This window comes from Syngnathus floridae, chromosome 1 (genome assembly GCF_059516105.1).
Source record: "Syngnathus floridae isolate MCC-2025c chromosome 1, RoL_Sflo_1.0, whole genome shotgun sequence".
Lineage (NCBI taxonomy): Eukaryota > Metazoa > Chordata > Actinopteri > Syngnathiformes > Syngnathidae > Syngnathus > Syngnathus floridae.
The window spans coordinates 7,781,378-7,803,206 of NC_142413.1; the positions used below are offsets into that span (position 1 = coordinate 7,781,378).

At 40.2% G+C, this 21,829-nt stretch overlaps 2 long non-coding RNA genes across 9 annotated transcripts in view; one reads left to right on the plus strand and one right to left on the minus strand.

Moving 5' to 3' along the window:
• Positions 1-21,829, minus strand: part of LOC148403844 (uncharacterized) — a 149,232-nt gene that overhangs the window by 33,285 nt on the left and 94,118 nt on the right. For all 8 annotated transcript variants that reach the window (XR_015858482.1, XR_015858490.1, XR_015858484.1 and 5 more), the window contains one exon: positions 2,243-2,403. This is a non-coding gene — a long non-coding RNA (uncharacterized LOC148403844). The remainder of the gene's footprint in view (positions 1-2,242; positions 2,404-21,829) is intronic.
• Positions 884-16,753, plus strand: LOC148403845 (uncharacterized). Its single transcript, XR_015858494.1, has 3 exons — positions 884-1,266; positions 10,258-10,321; positions 14,914-16,753. It is a non-coding gene; the product is annotated as an uncharacterized LOC148403845 (long non-coding RNA).

The window sequence follows — 21,829 nt, forward strand, 5'->3', positions numbered from 1 at the left end:
GTGAGGATGGAAATTCTCGTTTTTGCATTAAGTCCAGTCATACAAGAAAGTAACAAATTAGACTTTATATGTACGCTTCGTGTCTTTTGCTGACTTTGTCCAAATAGTTGATTTTTTTTCTAGACTCCACGGATGACGACTGTCGCCTCATCCTTCAAACATGAGTCATAACTTTAACATTTAGCAGCTCTTTTTTTTTTTTTTTTAACACATCACCCATATACCTTACAACAAACAAACATTCACCAGGCTGCAAAACTCCACTGAGGGTTTCTTGTGCCAGCGGTGAGGGAGCATATGGGTGCGTCCACGCAGGTGAAAGCCGCTGACCTGGCAAAGAGCTCTAAAGGCGGCGACACGTCAGACGGCGCCGGGCGTCCTGGCACAGGCGCTTCCCACAACGCGGATCAGACAGACGCCCGCCACTCGTTAGCTTATTACGCTCTTATTAGGGACATTTTTGCCTCACGCGGATTGGCAGAGCACCTGCCAGCAACCCTCTTCACATGGCCCGGCCTCTGTCGGAGCTGATCAAAAGACATTTCTTCACATCTCCAAACGGCAGGGAAAGAAGAGAAGAAAAGAGCCAGAGAAGAAAAGAGCCAGAAGGGGGCATACTGCTCTCTCGCTCTCTCTCTTTCGCTCTACTCGGGTTCTTTTTGGTGAATGACTACTTTTTCACAATGCACCCGCTCCACCCCCTATAATTTTTTTCACTCCTGGCACAAAAACAAACAAAAAAAGCATAACAGCACGTCCCTTCCGGTTTTGACCGTATCAAAAACAATAATCCTCAGGTGAAGAATGTGCCTGCAGAACAACAACTCTGAGAGAAAGGCAGGCGTTTTTTTTTTTTTTTGGGGGGGGGGGGCTGGTTACGAGGTCCTCACAAATGAGACCGGCTTCCCAAAAGCAGGCAGGACCCCCTCGGTAGTGCTAATGAAAAGTGTAACTTTAGCCTCCCAGCTGTACGTCTCAATTCATAATCCTTCCCCAAAATCCTGGCCATAGAGCCGCCTCCCTCTCCCATGGTGCTCCCCATCCTGAGCCGGCCCGGGCCTGATTCAGTTCTGTGTCCACCTCGCAACCCGAGCGCCGTCTCGGGCCGCTTTCCGCAGTTGGGAAACCAGTTTGCAGCCCAGTTGCGTTGACATCCAACTCCCCTCGACTCCCGTCACAACGACACCGTGACCCTGTGTGACTAGAACACGGACATTTTGGCCGAGGCTTGCTTTCTCTCTGTGGATTTGTCCCTGCAGTATGGAGGTTAGTCTGTGGGCTCATATGTGAGTGCATATGTGTGTGTGTGCGTGTGTATGTGGAGGGGAGGGGGGGGTGCATTGTGGGGGCACCAACTTGGGTAACCATGGCAAGCTATCTGGATTGACAACATCTTTCTGACTTTTTGAATGGTGAGAAGTTTCATTCTGTGACCGAAAGTGAAAGGAGAGAAATCTGTAACTCAGTTTTGCTTGGAGACAGCTGAATTACGGATTTGTGCAATGTCGTTTCAGTAGGGCCTATGATGTCACTTTGGCCATCCATGTGTATGAAGTTCCCCATTATGGTTTATCTAGGACTCCAATCTCATTATAATGTCCAGATCCCAATATCTACAATTCCAGTGACACAGATTATCGAGAATGTTCCACGGAGGTTGCAGATATCCTCAATACAGTTGACTTGTCCGACTCCAATTGGAAATATCTCAAAGAGAAGTTACAGGTCTTTGCAATTCACATTTTCTCCCATCTACTGAATTGTTGATATTTGTAATGACAAATTGCAAATATCTGACATGACAGTTGCAGATAGGACAGATGTGATGTTCTTCTGACAAGATAAATGTGAACCCCAGATGTGGGCAACACATCCGCAGGTCGCCATAAGTTCCTGAACGTGACAAAGTGGTTGTCAGAGTCGCAGGGCAGGAAGTGACAAGCAGCTTGTGAGATGCTGCACAGGCAAATCACATTGTCAGACCGTATGTGAGCATGTGATTGTTGACTGGTTTGCGGTCACGTGACGTGCTATCTTATGAAGTCAGAGAAAAAAATAATAAAATAACTTCCTGGCATATCCATCTGTGCAAATGCGATTAAAAATATATCGATTCCCGCTAAATTATTACGGCCATGTGAAAAAGTGCTAACTAATTGATAGCATCAGAGTGAATTTGGACATTTCAGAAAGACCAAAACAATTGAGCCGTCTCGACAAAGGAGGCCCGTCGGGCTCCTACCTGCACGGCGTGACCGAGGAACAAAGCGAGATGACCGGTGGCCCGATAAATTTCAACAGCGGTCGGTTTTCTTTGCGCTCGGGCTCTGACAGCAGCAGCAGCGGGTGGTTGACGGGCACATCGAGGAAGGGATCATTCCATTATGTGAGTGTGTACCTCCCCTATAAGACGAGAGAAAAAAACATCTTTTAATTTTCTAGCATCAACTTAAAGGGTTGTGCATAATTCAAATAAAAATACAACAACATACGTCTACCACATTGAAGTCGAAAAAAATAAGTATTTAAAATGTGGGCTTGAATATCAAGCACAAATTGGACCAATGCAAATGCAGACAAAATGGCCGCTGTTGCTAAGCAAACAGGGAAGAAATGAAGCTGATGCTCTTTGAAGATTTACACCAAAAGCATCCCACTCCCTGCCCTATGCCGCAAATAAAATAAATTAATAAACAAATCCAAGAGACAAACACACACACACAAAAGTTTGTGTTAAATCGTCTCAATTATGTCCGTCTCACACTACGGGCTTTTATTGAATTTTCCGACAGCGTGAATTTAGGAAGCGGGCTTAAATAAAATAACACAAACTTCTCTATTACAATGAGTGATTACATAAATATTTTGAGGCAGAATGTGGTGTTTGGAGATGACTGTGATGTGACAGCTTCATATGAAAGTCTGTTTGAGTCGTCGCAGTTGAAAGTACTTGCTACTATGACACAAGGAAAGTCTTCAAACGCCTCACCCCCCCTCCCCCCTCCCTCCCCATGCGTAAGGTTAACTTTGAGTAATCATGTGAGAGAGAGTTTTCTTTGGAAGCCCCGTAGAAAAGGCGGAGGACTGCTAACTTTCCTCCCGCGCTATACTTTTACTTTTTCCTCACATTTCAAGTGTGGCTGGAGGTAATTTTTTTTCGAGAGGCTGCGCCGTTTGCTTCAAGTTACAAAGAAACAAAGACAAGAAAGATGTCACTTTTATTTAGTTGAGCCTTTTGAGATGATTTTAACACAAGCTGATGACAATAAATACTTGGAATTGCTATGATGTGATCTGTTTTTGTTTTTTTTAATAAATCAGCAAAAAAAAAAGACAAATGTTTCTTATTTGTTGCACGCTGACTATATGTTGAACAAGTGTGCTAATGAGAAGATGGGAGGGCGGGCGCTGATGCTTGAATCAGCCAAACAGATGGCGGAAGACTTTTAATTGTTGCAAACTGACAGTACGGTTACATACAATCCGATTGGACTTAATTGTTTGATTTAGTTTGTATTTTATTTATTTTTTTGCTTTGATTAGCAACTGCAGCTTGCATTTATGCTTACGTACTAATAATTGTTGATGATGGAAGCGGGCAGACAAGTCTCTTGAAGAAGCAAATGAAAGAATGGTCCACCTTCAACTCGAGAGCTCATGAATTTCTTTGCTTTTGATATAAGTTTTACAAAAAGTAAAAAAATAACACAATATCATTTGAAAACAGATGGCATCTTCAGCAAACTGTTTTATTTTAATCTAAACAGGAGAAAGGGTTCATTGAAATAAATGCTACTCAAAAGTCATTTTGGAAAAAAAAATTATATTTCAAATATCAACTTTTTTGAGATAACAGACTATTTGTTCATTCGAGTTCACCGTCGTTTTGTCTAAATTAAAAATTAAAACAAATATTTGGTTCACGCTGCCTGCTTGGTAGATTTTACATTTATTTAGCTGTTACCGTATTTGATGAAATCGTCACAAAAAATATGCAGTTCGTTTTTTTGTTTGGATTAATGTATTGGATAATTTTACCGCAAAAATTCAAAAACCATTGTAGACAATTTACGGGCTACACTATTTCAATTTTGTTAAAATGTCTTTTGCTTGGCAAATATTTATTACAAAGATGCAAAATCACAAAACGTATTTATTATTATTAATAGTATAGTATTGATATGTGTTCCAATAACACAAAACACCGTTATTGTCATATATCATTGGTATATGAAATCATTGCGCGTAAGGAAAAAATGCATAATTTCTTTCTGTGACATTTTAATATTAGTGTTTATAATTAGGAGATTGAGGGGGTTGGGGATCAACAAGATTGTACGTGCATAACTGAAAAGAGGGGTTTTGTTTTTTGTGTTTATATTTTTGGCCGGTTCTGTATATTCCATTTCAAAATGCTCATATGAAATCACAAATCACAACAGTTGGAATATCAAAATTGGGAAAAAAAAAAAAAGGTTAATTAGCTTGAAAGCCAAGGTGGAATGAAAGGGTAAAAATCACAGCCTTTTGCAATAAAAGGTTCCCCACAATGGTCCAGCCTGTAATGGCCTCACCTGAATGATTTCAAATTTTGCCTTAATGAGCCCACCACCGTTCCACCTCACTTTTTTTGCGAGGGGAAAAAAAAGGGAATAAAAGAAGAAAAAAAAAGAACAGATTCATGAGACAAATGTGAGCTACTGACAAGAGAAAAATAGAAAAAATGTCCTGTAAAGGTGCTCCAATTTCACACTGTCAAATTAAAGTCTCCTCATATTTCAGGCCTATCCTGATGAAGACTGCACTTTGCTTTCCGGGCTTCCTTTCCATGACATATTTACATAGAATTTAGGTCATCTCAATTTGTCATTTGATTTTCACTTAGGTGATTAGACCGAATTTGTAAATACAATTGTCAGCCTGACCTACTAATAATTATTTGCACTTGCATGGGCTACTTGGACTTTGTTGACTTATGTTTAGCATGAAAACGCATTTGTCAAGTCAACACTGAATGTTGAACACATCACAACAGTTGTCTGAACCTTGCTTGCTGTCACGCCACTCGCTCCGACAATGTGTGCTGCTGCACGTCACTCAGCATTTGTTTGGATGACAACAGGACAGGCACACTCGTACAAATGCGTGTGCGCGCGTCCCGGCTGCAGGTGCTCACTTGATAGACTTTGACGCATACATTTGCAAAGCCAACAGCTTCGGAGGCTTTTAGCCCAAAGTAAGTTTGCAGAAAAAAGCAAATTAGTTCTTGTTGTGCTCCAACACAAAAGTACAGTGGAGGTACTGCGGGTAATTAATATCATTAACAATGTTTAAAAAAAAAATCATACATGACAAAATAAACAAGGCTTAAGAGCTTTTTAAAAGACCAAACGTAAGAGAATAGAAAGAAAAGTTTGAAACTGGTGATGAATCCTGCTCTACTTTTCATTTGGTTGCGGCTTTATTAACTGACATGTTTTTGTGCAAGATTTGCTTCTGCTTTTTTATCATTACATTAATTTGTACGGTGCAAGTAGTGGCAGGACATTTTATACAGTGAAGCAGGGTCTAATATTTATAATGGTAGTTTAAAAAGTGTATATAAAGCAAAACATTCCTTTGTAGAAGCCCACTGACACACTCGTGCTCATATTGTCATAAAAAGCGAAAAACTAATTTATGCAAGAAACCAAAGCGGGAAAATTTATTTGTGAATTTTTTTGTGATCTATTTATTTATTTTTAAATTGTTTTCTAAAAGTGGGAGACATACTGTACACATGCCACGCTACATGTAAACACATGCAGTGATTTATGGAAATAAAAGGTTAATTATTAAGATTATCTTTTTGCCAGCTGGTTTAAAACCTTGTTGGTGGTTATTGTAAAATAATTAGCATGAGAAATGTCTTCATATAAATCAATATAATTAAAGGTGGTTGTAATTTGAGAATTTGAGAAAAGGGTGTATCAAAGTGGTTGCGCTCACTTTCGAAAAAGGTATGCTAGGTTACGCTATACGCTAATGCTACAAGCAAATACTGTATGTTCATGCATATGCCGCTGCTGTTTCTAAACAGGGCTAAAAAGTTGCTCTCATTGTAACGGTTGGATTTTAATTGCGAATCACACAAACTGAAAGTAGTTCTCAAACTTTTTGGACCATGTGAAAAAAATGTTGCTTTTCAAGTACCACCATCACAATCAGCATTAAAACAAAGTTAGAATTGTGGAGCACTATTTGAACATGTATACTGCATTTAAATATGGAAAACCAATTTCCTTAATTCATTTAAAATGTATTGCATATTAAAAGTATAATGCAAAAGTATTGAATTTCAAAGTCAAACACAACTGAATTGACTGTACTTGGGCCGTGACTGTTATAACTTTACTGACTTTTAAAGTCACTGCTTTTAGTACAAAATTCTAGAATACTAGAAGCAGTAAGTACTTCTGGAGTTCAATTAACACTGCAAAGACAACCTTTTGCAGCGGGGCGGCTAACTGTAGCAGACAATTATCCAAACTGGGCCCAGACGCCAAAGAGGAGGCCCGTGCAGAGAAAGTGTTCACTGAAGGAACCAGGTCGATTTGGGTCGTCAGGCAAGGTGCGAAACCTCACCCTGACTTTGTAACGCTTGTGAGTGGAGCACCGCTGCCAAGATAGGACGATATCTCAACCCAATCTGTCACCAAATGGAGTGAAAAAGAAATGGCGTGCCAAGAGCGCAACTCTAAAGTCTTCGCTAACACACACACACACACACACGCACACACACACACACACACCTCCTTATCTCCATTTCATTACACTTACAAAATGGCTCATAAAAACGTGGATTCATGAAGTTCTCTTCACACATTAACAGAATGGCTCTTAAAAAAAATAGGTCGCATAAACTCTTTAAAGCAAAGTCTTAGTGCTGTTCTGTTAACCGCCTTATTATTTTCCACTTTGGAGAACTTTTATTGGGATTTATACAGCGCTGCGCTCTCTCGGTTTTTATTTGGACGGCTGCTTTTGGCGAGAGGAGCTGAAGCCTTCGCACGTCTGCCACCCTTTTGCACCGATCTGACAGGGACGGTGACAGACGAGGCAGCTCTGGCATGTCGCTGACATGTTGCTGACATGTTGCTAACATGCTGCATGCAAGGAGGGGTGTGGCGCAGAAAGTTAAGTCAAGTTAAACTATCAGGCATTTTTTTTTCTGTAAATTTCTTCTAATTAATGTGTGCTTACATACCTGTATTAAAAAATGCTCCAAAGTGTGAATGTTATTGTTCCTGTGACAGTGATGATGAAGTTCTATTCTATTTGATTTAATAAGACAGCATCGAAATTTCATTCTAAGTATCCAGTGTACGTGATTAAATGTTTTAGGTTCTTTTTTTTATGTGTTTTATTCTGAATTATCGTTCACCTCATATGTTCAAATGCAACATGATGTTTCTGCATTATGTAAAACAATTTGTATTTTTGGAAGGCTAAAACAGCAATTTAAGTTATAAAATCTTTAAAATATGAATTTCTGACATTTATGGCAATAATTTTAGTTAGCACAATAAAACAAGCAAAGTTGCTTGCTCCAAAACAGTGTGCTGAGTTGTTTTTCCTCGTATCTTTAGTAAGTTAGGGGATAATACAAAGGACAATTAGATCAATAAACTCTGATTTTGTATTGAAAATGGGGAAAAGCCAAAATTCCCATTAAACATGGCATCACAATGCTACCGATATAGCGACATCATCATACACAAGTTCCTCTGTGACAATATTGTACCTGTCGTTAAAATGCGGAACAATATGATGCATGCCTATTTTTAATGTGACTCGGTGTAAATAATTCAGTTTACAATATAGAATCTAACTTTCCCAACACTTTTTGAAAACATGCAATTCTCCACCTGATAAAATACAAATTGCCCTCCCACAACAACGCAAACGCAACACTTATTGATATTTTAAAATGGAGTGAATGTGCTGGATTTCATAGCACATCTGTGACAAACTACCTGCTGTGGGAGATAAAAGTAGCTAAAAAGGGGCGGGGGATCAGGCTTGGGCGGGAGCGGCTTGGGATCAAGAGGCAGGCTCCTCACTGGGATTCTCAACCCAGTTTAACACCATTTTGGGACATTTGGAATTGGTTAGCTGAAACTTTTGCACACTTGATATTTTCTGGAACAAATGGTTCTTTTTTTATGTCACAGTATTACTAACCTTGAATGTATTACCACATTTATTTGCTATGGAGCTGCTTTAGTTACTTAGAGAGATTTTGTACATTTATTGGCATGTATTTAATTGGAAACTGCCATTTTTGGGGATGGGGGTCACCAACAACAAATCTCTTATCATTCCCCAAAATAATGTGACATTTAAGACTCTAAAATTTGTTTTGAAAAAAAAAAAATAGCAAGTGGAAAAGAGCTGTGTATTGGGTTTGTGAATTTTGCATAATTGTGTGTGCGTTGGGGATTCTTACTAAGATAAAACAGTTGCTAACGTTTGAAAACCATTAGGTACAAATGACTGCTATCAATTTGCGTGCTGCGGAAATGCAACTTTTGCTTAGTTGAGTCTTTCTCCAGTCCTTTTGTGATGATATAATTGAAGCTATCCCAGCGAGGGGATCAGTCGGTCTGACTTCACTTTTACAAAGGGCGGAGGATTTCATTGACTTGCTAGGGTTTGTTTAAATCAGCTCTTTTGCACTACAATGGGACGGACAACCTGCGTCTATTGAGCCGCGTGGATTCCGAGCGCTGACTTAAGCGGCAACCTGAGGCCGCGTTAAGGAGCAGCAAATAAATGCGTCTGCTTGTCTGTTCGGTTTGGAAGAGGAAGAATAATCGTTGGGAAAGGAGAAAGAAAGAAAAAAAAAAGAATTATCCGTGGCCAAATTGAAACTGGCAGAGAACGCGAGGAGTGCATGTGGCAGTGGGCTGCTCTATAAAGACATCTGCTGATTGCACAGTTTGGGGAGAGGACTGCTACAGAGACCAGCCTGGCAGGGAAACGTGCAAAAGAGAGACGGCAGGAACAAGAGACGCTCGCAGTCAGTCACCTTGAACATGAGGACGTATGTACACCCACTGGACACGACATTAGGCAAGCCAGCGCAATCCAACACAAGCTCCGTCCAACATTTTGTCTTGACAAATATAATGTGCAGTTGGAGTGAGAGGTAGTATTTGTAGCTCAGTCATACTGAAAAGTAACAAGCTGGTTAGAAAGATAAAATGTTAAAAAACATTTGTTTACTAGAGCGGCCATACATGCCATCGCAGTTATGGCCGATAACAGTGTGACATTGCAGCAGCCATGGCCATGCAGCACTTCACGTAGATAACACCCACACCCTTCTGCCACGCTCCTTATACATTTGAATCAGTGTTGAATGCGCTTCTTTCCATCATGGACCTCCAGAGTTCTAAGAAGAAAATACGAACTCTTATTTTGTCTTGTGTTTATACATGGAAGCAAAAAGAATTAGCATTTGACTTGAAATATTCTGTGCAGTGTGATAGAACTTATGTCATATTCACAAGCATTTCCGACCCCGAATATTGGGAAAACATCAGTTGTTTTCCTTTTCATGTAAAACCCTGATATACATACATGCATGCATACGTACGTACGTGCGTGCGTAGTATATATATAGGGAATATATGTGTGTGTATATATATATATATATATATATTTTGAAACTTTTGTAAGTTATGTTTTAGGTATATATATATATATATATATATATATATGTATATATATACACACACATACATATATACATATGTAAGTCGAGCCACTGATGAGTCGACTACTCATTTCAGGCCCCATGAAGGAGTCTTATAGATTTTAAGTCATTTTAAACGTTATACTGCTACCTTATATCATATTCTTTGAACCAGAAAGTGACCTGCTAACTTACAGACAAACCAAACATATGTGCTGCATTCCACTAAGCATATGTCTACCGAATATGTTGGAGTCCAATGTGACTGCGAGCCACTGGTACCGATGGTGGTTGTTGCAGATCAACAGTATTTTTGCACTCTGTCATTCATTAACGTCTAACGTCGCGTGTTGACAGGGCTTATGAAGACATCTCCGGCATCTGGTTCTCCCTCAGCTGAGCCACATGTGCTCCTCTGATCACAACTAGCCACCGCGTTTCTTACGTGTGTTTTCACCAAGTCTGCCCTCTCTCCAACGACCTCTAACCCAGACGCTCTCCTCTGCTTTGTTGTGCAGGTCAGAGTCCAAACAGACGCAGCCAGACGCATGGCCGCAGTTTGGTAAGCAGATTCGCAGGCAGGTAGGTCTGCTCCAGGTGCCCGCTGCCCCCGCAACCCTTCCCGCAGGGATCCCCCACTGCTCCGAAGCACTCGGGTCGGGGTCGAGGACCCAGTGGGCTTTGAGCGCAGGTCACGAAGGGCTCGGATGGGCCAGAGATGAGACGGCGGACTGGCATGACGACCGGTGTTTGATGTGGCGCCGGACTGGGCTATGTTACCGTGTTACTTTGACTTTAATTAGCTCCTGCAGCTGCTACTTCCTGGTTGACGAATCCTAGAAAACCGTGGGTCTGTAATCTCTTACAGGTTGGAACTGTTTCGTGATCTCTACTTATAGACCATTGTCCATTTTTGATGATTGTTAAAAACACGCAATCACTGAAAACTGTGTTGTCCTCAATAGTGGGACTATAAATTGGAAATTAAAATTAAATCCTTATGTTCTATGAGTTCCTATTAGTCTAAACATTTTATTGAACATGGATATTGTTTTTGAGTCATAAGAATAATCTATTCACCCTCTACTCTCGTCTGAATGTGACATAAAAGTGCCTTCGGGTTCGCAATGCAAACGTCACGATTGAATTGTTTTCTGGGATAGATCACTTATTCATTGCACCGATCCTTTTTGGTATAAATTCACTTGCAATGTCATCGTAATTCTTGGAGAGCAACAAAAAACATCATTAAAAGTTATTTTGTAACTTTAGACACTACATATCTCTTTGGAATGAGCGTATACGTCTTCACAACTCCTAATTCTGCATTACTTGTAGTAAATAATGTTCTGACCAATCTAGTGAAATCAGCTAATTTCCCAGGTCACACCTCTCACGGCACGCTTTTTGGGAATCTGTTGAGTGCAGATGCCATTGACGAGATCTCCCTTCACAAAGACGTGTTAAGTAACCACCGAGGGGGTAGCAGTGAGAAATTGATCTCAGTTTAGATGAGCGCGAATCATCCGCTCTCCTCCTTTGTCCCCGCCAAGTTGGTGGATCTCGACTTAGAACTCCTTAAAAGGGAGACTTCACAGCTGGCTAGAGCATACTAATACCCTGGACTCATTAAATTAATGGGAGCCTGATTCCCCTTATACTCCGTGTGCACCGTTGCCCTTTGAGTTTGCCGGGGCTAGAGGCTGTGCAGCACTTTGAAAGCCCTGACCGGCATATTGAGCGTGTTTTAATAGAAGCCTTTGGAGACTTCTGGTAAGATGCGCAGTAACTCTTTGCCTTCAAGTCCCCGCACCTCTCTGTGTGATCTCGTCACATCGCCGCTCTATACTTGGATCGAGGCCCGGAGACAGGAAGGAGACTGCGCGCGGTAAATGAGGCCAGAGGTGTCCGTATCTGAGCAGAGGCCATTCTTTCATGGAGATGTGAATCTTTAAGACATGCGCCCGAGTCCGCTTTGATGTAGAAAGGTGCCGGGCATAAGATGGACAAAGAGGGCTTTAACACATGGACGTTCGGTGCGGTCGCCTCCAGGGTCGAGAGTTGGGATTCTTGTCCAACGGTCGTTCTTAACGTCGTTGATTTAATTACTCCGCTCGGACACGTTGTAGAAGTACTGTGAAATGAACGGGAGTCCCTTGTAGCGTCATTATGAAAGTCACCGTCTGCCTAATGGGAAGACACGCTGAGAATCGTTCCATAATGCAGACGAGAAACCAAAGATTCTTCGCCATAAGCGGAATTCTAAGGTATGAAGTGCAAAGATGGTGTTTTTTTTAAATCTCGCTACAGTATTTATAGAAAGGGTAAAAAAGAAGAATATCAATATGAGTTCTACATATTTGCCTAACAGCTATAAGATGAGTTGGTAAGACAAGAAGCTCTAGCGAAGTCATACTATCCCCGCCCCAAAAAAAAATCTAAGCCGGAATTCATCAGTCTGTTTGCTAATCCCAAATATTAAGATAAACATAATTATCATGAAATTATGACAATCATATCTCATGTGAAGCACTCTTAGCAATAAACAAACAAAATATATTCAATTTACAGATATAACGTTCTCCTGTGAAGTCATGTCAACTTCTTGGAAATCTATCAGATCGGATTTTATATAGACATGTTTTTCTGATACTGTAAAACAAAAACTTAAGATTCCACATAAACGTTCAACGCAATCGTGATAGCTGTATTCTTTGCCCTACTGGTCGCAAATTATTAGGAACAGACCTCAGTATGAGGCAACGCTCGCTGGTGTTCAAAGTCCGTCCAGCGGGCCATATGCGGCCCAGCATCAATGTTTCAGCAACCCACACATTGTTAGCCTGATAACATTAGCGCTAACAGTCAGGATATCAAGGAAAACTACCACAGAAACTGATATGAACGGCAATATTGCTTTGGAACATTGTACCAAAAGATGAGAACATATTTCTTCTTTGTGAACCAACGGGCAAAAAAACGTCTGAGTCAGGAACTCAGTCTTGCATCGTGCAAACACTTCCTTATCCTCTACATGCCGAACATCAACAATAAACCCTACAGTACCACGCGGCACTGATTGGATTTCCATATCCGCCTCTGACAGTAATAATTCCTTGCAGCCTTTGATCGCAGCCTGATATCACCAACATGGCTGCATCCCGTATACAGCTCCTCGCTGATGGTAACAAGCAGTCGGCGTACTTACATGCCTCCCACTCCGGAGCGGCGTAATTTATTCTCATCACTCGGGATGCTACTCGCAGCGACAAGGATCCACCGGTCGCCGTGGTACCTGGCAACAATGCAGGCGGGGGGGGGATTAGATGCAATCAAGAGGGGAAGGGCATGGTTACCAGGCAGGTTTAGAGCCACGTGGGCTCCCACTGTGACACCGCACTCATCTTCACAACATTGGCCCAAACAGAGGGGAACCGCGCTGAGATCTTATCCCACAGAAGCCAATTTCCTCTACCAAAGTTCTTCTTCTCAGAGTGTGGCTCAAGCACTTCAAAGTGGAGAGCCATATAGAGAGCACGATTCATTTGGCAGCACATGTTGTCCGCCTTCAAAAAAAAAAAAAAGCCAAAGCTCGCCGCTAGACGCTCGGCAGGGCTGATTCCGGCTTCAGAGAGGGGAAAGAATTTGGCGGCGGCGGCTTAGGGCGCCCATCCCCAATCCAGAGGTGGGCTCTTTTTCATCTCGGCACAGCCTTAGCGACTGGGTTTGGTGACTAGGCGCTTCACAGGTGGGAGTCGGCCCGGGTCAAAGAAGCGCGCTCACTAAGGACGGGATTTGCCGCTGTTATTTTTCTATTAGGGCAGAATTATGCTAAGCCTTCAGAGGCCATCTTTGTGTTGCTATGGCAGCCCATATTTCCTACCAGGTTGTGACCTTGAATGACTACAGTGCAAAGCCAAGTCGCCCCCGCACCCTTTGAGGATTAGAAGCAGTGTCTCTTAGTTATGCAAAACACCTCTGATATGATTGAGCCTTGAATGGCTGAATGACAAACTTTATTGAGATTGCCGCTCTTTTCATCTGATTATTGTCACTCGATTATTTCCAATCACTTGGCACGGCTTCAAACGACGCTTTGTTAAGGGACCACGCCGAGCTTTTCTTTTCCGCCACCTCAACAAAGCTCGTATCGCTGGACAAAACAAGCATGAGTCACTGCGGCTGCAGACAACATTTCTCAAACAGAAATAAGATCAAATAAATTACTATAGTGGGTAAAGATAATAAATAAATAAACTTCAGCTAAAAAAATTAAAAATCACAATATACACACTACATGGTGATAACGCAGAAAAAGAAAAGTCCGACTTTATTTAGGAAAAACAAGCTTTTCTATGAGATTTGGCCTTTAGATTACATAATCTTCATTTTTTTGAACTTTTTGGAATCGGTCCAGCCAAAGCAGAGGACTTGATTTAAAATGATTCCTCTGTCACTTCACTAAGGAGCGCTGGAGTCAAAATGTGCAAGCAAGATAGTTGCGTTACATTTTTCTTAATCGAGACACTCCACTGCTCAAAAGTTTTAGAACACCCCAATATCCCTGCTTTTTTGTTTTATTCAAAGTTAAGCAGTTGGAGTCTAATTAATAAGTTGAAATGGTAGAAAAAAACAGATAAGGCTGCTAATAAGTGAATCTGATGAACATTTCACGATGATACAAAAAGCTTGTGTGCAGATGTAAAGCCCATCTGATCTACCTAAGCTATTAATTGTTCTGTGCTTTCATTTGATTCTACAAAAAACTGTGTTCACTAAATAATCAAACGCTTTTTTGTAAAGTTAGAGCTAATTAGAGAGGAAAGGAAAAGCAAGAGGAGTTAAGCAGATCCCAAAAAGTGTCCTATCCAATAATTAATTGGAATTAATTATACGACCGTGTTTAACAAATAGCTTCTACTTTACTGTTGAAATTTTGCCATCATAGAATGAGTGAACATCATATTGCAAAACCAAACAGCTCATTGGAAGCAGATTCATATGTTGTCAAATTTGGTCTTTTCTACTCAAGCATTTAAGAGATCCAATTGCCTCTTAGATGGCAACATTTCTAGAAGAACTTGAAAATTGGTTACAGGTTACATTTCAGCTATGTCCAAAATGTATCCAAATAATTTGTCTTGCTTGGATTTTGTGTGTCCCAATCTGTCCAGCTGTTTTGAGAGCTGCCACCAAAGCTGCAAGTGGGAGACGCAGGCGAGGCGGCCACTCAGAGCTGCAAACGGAGATGACGCTTTGAAGGTACGAGATTGACACTATTGTGATCACAATGCACAACAGGAGGCGACTTTGAAGGGGAAAAATGCGGTGAGTGTCGACTTTCGCATTAGAAACGAAAAACATGCGTGGAATGTACGGAAAACAACACAGTAACAGAGGTACAAACTCGGACCGGCGAAAAAAAAAATCAATAGGTCAACCTCTCACAATCTCTTGTGATAGATTAGCGATACACTAGCTGTGAATATTGATCGTTTTCATTGACTATGAAACGAATGTTAAGAGGTCATGGCTCTTCCAGATGGTGGCAACCAGTAATTGGAATGTTTCGGAAAAGTGCTGTTGAATGATGTAAAAAAAAAAAAAAAAAAAATCCGTCAGGTATGTTTGTTTTAATTAATTTTTTTTTTTCTCGGTCACGGTGTTTTCTTGACTACATCCTGTTGACGTCAAAATCCACACAATCAAAAGACTCGAGAGTCAGGTTTCCCCACACATATCTAGATTTTTGGTCCTAAATATTAAACGGGTTCAATAATTCAGATTGTTGGCCCAACATATTTCGACCCTTTTTTTTTTTCCCCTCGTCCGACCTAGGTGGCCAAAGGCAACCTAAGGATAATCTAATGAGACAATCTCAGAAGCAATCAAATAGTTGTGCCTTTAACATCCTTGGTTGGGCGGGGCAACAAAGCTAGCTCGATTATCTTGATACGTGTTGGCACACCTGAGGAACCAGCAAGGTCAAGGTCAAAATCTTCGCTAAGCTCTTTAGCAGGACTTTACTTCATGGCTGCGCAGGCCATCGTCACTAAATATTGGCATACAAATTATACCACACACCCAAGCAACGGGGACTTTTTTTTTTTTCCCCTAACACAAAAAATAAAGCAGCGCCGCAGCCGAATCAGATTGAGGTTGTCAGTTTGGGAATCGATCAGTCTCAGTCCCGTGTCGCATCCCCGTCAAGCGGCAGATCCGCGTCGGATTTTGTGACAGTGACAGCGCTCCAGAGAAGTCCCCATGCAGCACAACCAAAGTGCTGTCGATCATCGTATTTTTGACAAACCCCTCACGCGTGCCTCTCAATCTAATCGGACTTTGAGGCTCCTGTAAGACAAAGACAGCTCGTCGTCTTCTGCCAATGCATGTGCGCGCGCGCGTGCGCTCGCCGCCCAATACTTCTTTTCAGTCAGTTGTTCAGCCAAGTTTGAAAAACATGACAGTCACATTTTAGCTGCTCTGATGTCACCGCGTATTTTTATTCCGAGCTTGAAAGTTCAATCAATATGAGGTTTGCTTCCACTTTGATGTGAGGTCTCCAGTGAAGTGATTTTTAGCATGCTACCTGCCTCCGCTCTTGCCTGTCACCCACCCACTGCATACCTGCAAAAAAAGACTGAAGACACAAGGAGCTGCCAAAGCCGCCTGGTGTACGCTTGCCTTTCATTGCTCGTGACTGCAATTTTTTTGAAAGACGCAAGGCCACCGGATTCACGCAGCGACGTGACAAGACAGACCGAGAGAGTGAAATATTCATTAAATAGTGGCGTAATGGAACATGATTCTGAACTAGGATGAGGGGGGGAAATATTGTGGAGTGGAGCTTTCCACCAAGGCCGGACAGAAGGAGGACAAGTATGAAGATTTAAAACAATAACGTGTAAGACATGAAAATAAAACAAATTAAGCAATGTGAATCTAACTTTATTGCTGTACATGTGCCTGTGTCTAATAAAGGGCCCAGTGAGTGTATTCCTCACAAGATTGCCTTCTTTATAATTCATATTGTCACTAAGAGGAGGGATGGGCAAGTACTGATACACGGTATCGGTGCCGATAAATCCTAAAATTAAAGGTATCGGTACTCGTGGAGGCTTCCAATACCAGTCACCAATATACTTATGGCAAAGCAGATCAAACTAAGTATTTCGTCATCAGCAGTGGTTGGTGATGATATACTATGGTAGTTTGACACGTTGGCAAATCAACATCCTTTTCAAAAAGAACGGTTTGCGATGTTTGACATTTTTAATATCAAAACAACTTAAAGTACGAATGTTTATATTGGTGAGTACACAAAGATATGGTCTGGTTTTAGTCTGAAAAGAAGCAGTAAGACATTCCTAATTTAGAGGCATAAAAAAGGAGAGACATTTTATTTTTTTTAAATTACATTATTAATAAAAATTAATTCCAGGGCATCGATGGTTTATATCAACTAAATCTTATAAATGGGCTGTATTTGCATAGCGCTTTTCTACCTTTGATACTGAAAGAGCTTCACACTGCTTGCTCATTCACCTACTGATGACATAAGAAGCAACTGGGGGTTCAGTGACTTACTCAAGAACACTTCAACATGGTCACAAGTTTGTGAGATGACTACCACTAATCCAAACCGCGCCCATAATAAACACTCCAAATTGTGTGTTTTTTTTCAGGGGGGGTGCATTGTTTAATTGCTCTAAAGCTTTGAGTATCTCAAGTGAAAGTAACAAGGTGAGCTTTCAGCATAGAATGAGCAAACGCAGTGGATCATCGCTGTCAACAGTCAGGCACAGCAGAGATCAAGTAATTGACACTCTTTATAATTGCAATCTGCATCTGCAGAAACTGAATCTGCAAATACTGACTGCAAATGGGGGTCCAATGTACATGAAATACAGCCATATGGCACTTGTGCTAATAGCATTGTGACACTAAGCACATGCAGTGATGAAACAAAATACTTGGAAAATAAACAAACAGCACAACAATAAAAAAGTACATACATTTTTTTAACCCTACCCAATCATAACTTGAGAAAAGTAGAAAAATAAATGGGAGAACTCACTTTTGGCCTTCTGTTACCAGCAGAGGATCTGATGTCATGTGGATCATGTGACTGGACTATACCATTTTGCTAAGGTGAGTTCAATTGAAAAAAAAGAAAAAAAGAAAATTGTATTTCTTGGTCATCAGTACTGTGCCACATGGCCCCCTCCAAAGCCCCCGCACCATAGATTTGATCTTATTTATTTATTTATTTATTTATTTATTTATTTATTTATTTATTTATTTATTTATTTATTTATTTATCCCAATGTAAACTCCGTCCACTTTGTGCAGCAACATTATGATGTTACACGTGGGGGAACGACGTCTAATCAAGATTAAGTAATCTTATTTTCTGCCTATGACGAAAACAGGAGATCACCCCCCCCCCCTTTGCACAACCACACACGCACATCCACATACCTGACGGAGAGCTCAACCCGCCACGGCGTCAGAGAGCTCGGATTTAAGGAGGATTAAATATTAGATTTCAATTTACCTGCCTGCGACAAAGTAATTACCTCAGCTCCCCTTTTGGTAGGCAAAAAATGCAATTATGGAAAGAGGGAAGCACACATTCCGACGCGGATAAAGTAAAATAGCTTGATGGCAAATAAAGCGCAAATCTGGGACTTTAATGAACATCATTATTAGGAGGTGGAGGGAGAATCAAAACGTTGCACTTTCCACATTTCACAGCCTGGAAAGTCATTCAGAAGCTTATTTGAAAAGAGCATTAAATATTCTTTCATTTGTTGTCGTTTCCTGCCGTCTCAACACACACATTTGCAAACATTATGGGCTCGTGAAATTGGTTTGAAAAGCAATATTATAAAATAATTACTGTTAACAAAGGGAATTTAAAACGTATACAGTATTGGCTTTAACGAAAAGTGCCTGTTGCTGCTGATGAAAATTACAATATTAAAATAACAAACAACAATATTTGAATATCTGTGATGCATTTCTGCATCATATTGGGTGCACTCATGACCAAAGAATTAAGCCGATGTAACACTACGTATTATTATTATTATTATTATTATTATTATTATTATTATTATTATTATTATTATTATTATTATTATTATTATTATTGTTGTTGTTATTATTATTATTATTAAATAAAAAGATTGATTAATTCACCTTAACATTATTTATTAATGTTACATTCCAAGAAAGTGTGTGGGAGGGGTTGTAAATTCAGTGGTGGAGCCCTGCGACTATATGAGCCTGCGCTTTGCATATTTTTAGTAAATGAAACCCCGCTGCTTTTTGTTGGTTATCCTGTGTACACATACTGGCACTGACTCGGCGTTGGGCTCTGAACAATTTTGGACAAGTTCACCGTGGTGGGCTCACTAGAGGCCCATAAATACACCACGAGCGATCCGATTGGGCTTCTTCACATGTTGCGAAATGATTACTTTGAGCGGTGCTGCCGCCCCAGTAATTAAAAATTCAACATATTTTTTGCTCGGAACGCTGTATTTAAGGCACACTTTACATCGTCCCTCCCAAATATTGTGCCCGCTCTATGTGATTTTGTTTCAAGGAAAAAAAGGAGCTTACTTGAACACGTCACTCCTGCGCAATTTATGCCCTAAAACGCATAGAAACTGCGAGGAAAGTGAATTTAAGGTGTTGGTTGCATGGTAAGTAATTGAATAAATATTAGCTGTATTTAGTATCTGACAAATACGTGATTTATGAATGATGTATGAGCCACATGCACACGTGCTTCTCTCTATCATGCAGATTTCATTTGACGTGTTTTTCCCCCAAAAAAATTTTCTATATAGATTATTATTTCACTTGCGGGCCTTCAAATTCAATTTTTTTCATCTAAATAAGCACATTTAAATGCAATAATCAATAAATATTAATTATTTATTATTAATGTAAGCTTCAAGATGATACATATTGTCTTTAAAGTTTGTTACGCTAGAATCAATTTGCTTGGATAATTCAATTTTTGTTTAAGTGGCGGGGGGGAGCAAGGATTTAAAGGCCGTCAATCAGACACTTTTAGTCACATCTGCACTATCCAATTTGATCTAACCAAAATAACCATAATATAGATAGATAGATAACCAAAATATTGGAAATATATTTCAGTATGATGCAGTTCACTTGTACGCCACTAAACAAACTGTAATAAACCTTGGAGCACAACCAATCAAAAGTGAATATGTAAAATATAGCTTTTTTTTAAGCTTATTAGAACATCTATCTCTGTCATGTCCTCGTACGCATCTATGAGGATTGGATTAGCACATTTAGTGTGCGTTCCATCCATCATTTCGTTCATCTTTGCTTGTTTTTTATTACAAAACCGGATGTTATATATTCATATCATTCTCTTCGAAATTATTCATAATATTACGTAAAACACTCAGGTGACAAGTTGCTTCACTCTATTAGACTTGAATAAAACTTCAATTGTTATCTTCAATGAACCGTTTCAATAAATAGCACTTAATAAATGCCCGCAGGCTGGTCCATGCACATTTGATTATTACGAAAAAGAAAAACTCAAAAAACAAACAGCACTATTAAACTGCGGATGGGGTCTCAAATATTGTTTTTTAAAAATTTCCACGCTATCTCCTGACTTTGATTGTGCATTCCACATGAGAGTTGGAGATTGCGCTCACTTTGAAAGAATCATTTCAACACGCGGGCATAATCTCTTCAAACAGGCGATGATGTCACCGGGTCATCACACGTTCTCATTTCCCATTAAGAGTTTGCCACGAGATAGACACATGAAAAAAATATCATCATGCTTCCTCTCACCTCAGCAGGTCACAAACTGGGCCGGGGGCTAATTGTCTCTTAATGGGAAGCGCCACAGGCCAATTGCATGGGGAAAATAAGAAAATAAAGCATTACACTAGTGCACAACTTTGTTTTGTCTTTGTCAAAGTGTGAAAACGAGACGGGTAACAAACAGGAAATTCGCTTGTTAACAGCCATCTTTCGTGGAAGTGTTACTGCATGTGTTCTGCTTTTATATTTCATACCCACAGATGGGTTAAAAAATGTCTTTGTATAACCTAAAAAGTGTGAATTCTACAAAATCCCCTCGGGTACTTTTTTTACCTGTCCTCGGAGATTAGCTAGTCTCTCCTGTCCAAAAATACAGGAAGAGTCAAAATAATTCCGAAACTACTTCAAAGTGCACGAGCCTCCTGAGTCATCCGGGCGAATGAATAAATAAAAATACATAACTAATTGCATTTTCAAAGCCAAATCTTAATTTATTGGGGAGGAGGGGTGGGGGGGTAAAGAGAGATATCACATGTGTTTTCGTCTTCATCAGGCTCCAGTTTGGATTTTCAATTCACCCCATTTAACTGCAACAATGATGCTCGCAACATAATGATGAAATAAATAAAATCCTCAATTCTATAGATGGAGTTTGCAATCATGAAAAAAAACTTTTGTCATTTTTCTTGAAACTTTCTGGTGACAGCTATAATACATTATTAAGATGATCTGTAAAAATCAGCTGTCTCAGAGATAGTTTTATGTGTCCCTAAACGTATTTTGAATCTTGAAAAATATCTTTTTCTCCAGCACATCAGGTTTTTGAGACATTTTTTTTCTTTTTTTCCAAGTTTTTTTAAATTCGACCAATGAAAGCCAAGTCAATGCGAATTTGACCATGTGTTGTCATTTATAGCTATGACGTTTCAGAGAAAAAAATATTTCACCAGGCCTCAGACGTTTTGCTGAAATTATTCCAGAATATCACCTCAGGAATTTAAAAAAAAAAAAAAAACTCTCCAGTGTGACTGTGTGGTTAGTTGGCCTTGGTGTTGGTAGTTTTGTACACACAAGTACAAGTCGACGGATCTACAAGAAGGGGGGGCTGCACCGCTGTGGGAGAGCCCACAGACGACTTCAATCTTGGCCAATCAAATACATTTCGAACATGTTAAACATTTAAAAGTAAAATTAGTGCGAACATCTTTGCAAACCTTTTCCAAACCCTGATAAAAAAAAATAAAAAAAATAATCTAAATT